Source organism: Sinocyclocheilus anshuiensis, unplaced genomic scaffold (assembly GCF_001515605.1).
Source record: "Sinocyclocheilus anshuiensis isolate Anshui unplaced genomic scaffold, SAMN03320099.WGS_v1.1 scaffold1346, whole genome shotgun sequence".
NCBI lineage: Eukaryota > Metazoa > Chordata > Actinopteri > Cypriniformes > Cyprinidae > Sinocyclocheilus > Sinocyclocheilus anshuiensis.
In genome coordinates this window covers 1,039,846-1,043,510 of record NW_015555726.1, presented here as the reverse complement: position 1 = coordinate 1,043,510, position 3,665 = coordinate 1,039,846, and the positions used below count along the sequence as shown (strand labels likewise).

The window sequence follows — 3,665 nt, the reverse complement described above, 5'->3', positions numbered from 1 at the left end:
AAATCTGTATATATATATATATATATATATATATATATACATATATATATATATATACTAACATTATAAGTGAAGCTGATGGGGGAGAAATAATTAATACAAAAGTATTATCTGACCCTCTAAAGACATAAAACACATTACATGTCCACACCCCGAGGATATCCACACATAAGAAAGCACAGATTATTATAACCGCACATCTAAGTAAGACATCTAAGATTCAGGTCTGTCTCTTATTCCCTAGCTCTCGCACAAGCTCTCATTTTCCACGAAGATCAGAGCGCTGTCAATCTCAACCTGGTCATTGCATCAGGGATGAAAGAGAAGACATGTTTCACTTGCGTCAGAAAAGTCATGGAAAGAAAAGAGTCACAATCGGATGCATTTTGCACCCACTATGTTCTCTCTCTCTTTCTCTGACAGCTAATTATGAAGTTTGCATCCCTCTGTGCTTTGAAAGTAGCTGCTTTATAAAAGACGGAAGAGTTATAGAACCCCATTACTCCAATGCTTGAAATAAATGGAGGTTCGAGTAGCAGGATTGCTCTCTTCCGAACGTGTAAATCAAACGCAGTCGTTTCATCCAACTCTCTAGAGAAGAGAGAGCTTTGAGAGACTTTGATGTAGGCCCACAGAGGATACTGCACCGACTGTCACGTCAATTGAAAACATAGTTTTAGGGCTTTTTTGTTATTATTATTTTAAACTTTGGTATAAAATAAAGACAACAGATTGTTGGCTCCTTTTGTAAGTGGCCTTCTGAACCGAGTATCCAGTTTGTATGTTTATGATCTTACTCAAAAAAAAATAATTAACAAACAAATATATGAACGACTTTTCTTGTCAGGCGAAACAAAACAATTCTAGTTGTGGTAAACAGCAAACATGACTAATATAATATTCAGAAAGAAAAAAAAGCATTAATATTAATAGGTTTATTCCTCAGTTTGAATGCCTAATGCAGTTCATTGTGCATTCAGGCTACCTGTCATGAGACACCAACATAACAAGGAGGGCGATTTATCCGGCAGAGTTGAGTCCCACGCAGGGCTAAGAAGATAATAAAGATTCATTTGTCATTAAAATGAAAGACTAGAGAATCTTTGCTTTCACTCTGTTCCTTATGAATTCGCTGTATATTGAGGATAATGGGCTACATATCATCTTTCTGGATCCTCAAAAGAAAGCCTGTCCTCTAATTTGGTCCTAAATTCGAAGTCTTATCTTTCAATCATCATTTACTCACCCACATGTCGTTCTAAACCAGTATGATTTTCTTTCTTCTGTGGAACACAAAAGGTGAAGAAAATTCTGGCTGCTCTTTTCCATATAATGAAAGGGAAAGGGGACAGGTGCTGTCAAGCTCTAAAAAAGCACCATAAAAGCATCAAAAAAGCAGTCAATACAAATCATGCACTACATTATACATCTTCAAATCCATACAATGGTTTTGTGTGACGAACAGACGATATTCACTGAAAATTGTACAAGTTTTCAAAACCATATAATAGTTTTTGTGTGATGAACAGATGATATTCACAAAAAATCTTACATTATAATAGTTTTGTGACTAACAGACGATATTCACTGAAAATCTTTAAGTGAAGTGAAAGAGTGATGTGACATGTGGCCAAGTATGGTGTGAACACACACACACACCGTGAACACACACCCGGAGCAGTGGGCAGCCATTTTTGCTGCGGCGCCCGGGGAGCAGTTGGGGGTTCGGTGCCTTGCTCAAGGGCACCTCAGTCGTGGTATTGAAGGTGGGAGAGAGCGCTGTACATTCACTCCCCCCACCTACAATCCCTGCCGGTACGAGACTCGAACCCGCAACCTTTGGGTTACGAGTCCGACTCTCTAACCATTAGGCCATGACTTCCCCTTAAAAAGCAGTCAATACAACTCATGCGCTACAATATGTCTTCAAATCCATACAACAGTTTTGTGTGACTAACAGACAATATTCACTGAAAATTGAACAAGTTTTCAAAACCATATAATAGTTTTTGTGTGACTAACAGACGATATTCACTGAAAATGTTACATTATAAATCTTCAAATTCATACAGTAGATTTGTGTGACTAACATATGTCACCTGTGCTGGCTAAATGAGTCACAATGAGCAAATTTTCAAAAATGAGTTATTTTTATGTTCACATTCTCCATTAAAAGACCTTCAGAATGATGTATGATTTGTTGGAATCGGACGAAAAATGACTGAGCTGCACCTGTTTGATGTCGATAGAGTCAACAGAGTCAATTTTGAGAAAAATCGAGTTAAATTTTTCTGAAGGTTCCAAAGCAAAATCACCTGCAACATCGCATATTTTCCTCCAGTTCTTTTCTTAATAATAATTACTATATTAATAATCACAATATAGCTATTTTTTATTTTATCTTAGTTATTATAAATAAGAATAGATGCAAAAAACAGTAGAACAAATATAAGAAAGAAACAAATAATGCATTACCTTTTACATTTTACATATAAACAAAAGCATTCAAGTAAGAAAAACAAATAATCAAATGTAAAAATCCATTTAGTCTGTTAATTACAAATAAATTGATTATTAAGACTACAAAAGCAGATCAATCAAGAGCAGCAAGTGATGCCCTCTTTTCTTTTATTGTTAGATTATCATTAATGAGACAGACGGCATATATTAAGACCTACTGTAATGCACAGATCTAATATAATGTTACACATCAGATGTTTTTCCCCAACAGTTCCCCAAACGTTCACTTAAGACATAACCGATTATGTTTGCGTGAATATTTAAATACTATAATTTTGTGCATATGTGTATATTTATCGGGATCGCGTGCAGTCGGAAGCGCCTTTGGATGACAGTCAGCATGAGAAGCGAGCGGAGAAAAGGTACTCCTCTCAGAAAACGTACAAATAACGATAATTTTAGATGTTTAATTACTATTTGGAGCATTGGGATCGCTAGGCGAGGGCTTAATGAACTAATTTTTGTGAAAACCTCAAAATCGACTAAAATCTAATTTTTTCACTCTTTTTTGCCTGAAGCTCAAAATTAGCCCGTGCGCATTCCGACTCATTTTGCCAGAACGGGTCACATATGATATTCACTGAAAATCTTCCCCTCCAGAAGATTCAAATCTAATTAAATGTTTTTAGACATGTTTTTGATACTTACTACATAAAGTATACTTAAAAATATACTTGAACTTTACTTAAGTATACTTACTAAAATAAACTTGAAGTATACTACTTTTTGGTAAGGGGACCAATCAAATCATTGACATCAAACCTTAAGTGACCTAAATTTATTGTATTTCAATCAATCAATCAATCAATCAATCAAACTTTATTACAGACTCAAGGTCCAAATTTAAAAGACAACAGGACAACATATTGAACCCATAACATCTATCACACACAAAAAAAAAATAAATAAATAAAATACAGCAATACCAATGTCTCCACAGCTTTGACTGATACCGTGTAGTACTAACCCTTATATTTGATAGACCCACAATAATCTCATCGTTAGAAGAATTAAGCCAGCAGATAAATCTATATGTAAGATTCCGTAACAGTGCTTTATATTTGATCTGAGAGCTACTTTTATTTTAGAGAATAGAGAGCACAAGTTATATGGATCACTCTTATAATACTTTCCCCACTGGCTTT

The 3,665-nt window shown here is 35.1% G+C and overlaps 1 protein-coding gene across 2 annotated transcripts in view; it reads right to left on the bottom strand.

Annotated features, from left to right (window-relative positions):
* Positions 1 to 3,665, bottom strand: part of pcdh9 (protocadherin 9) — a 272,677-nt gene that overhangs the window by 131,712 nt on the left and 137,300 nt on the right. The gene's annotated exons all lie outside the window — the stretch shown is intronic.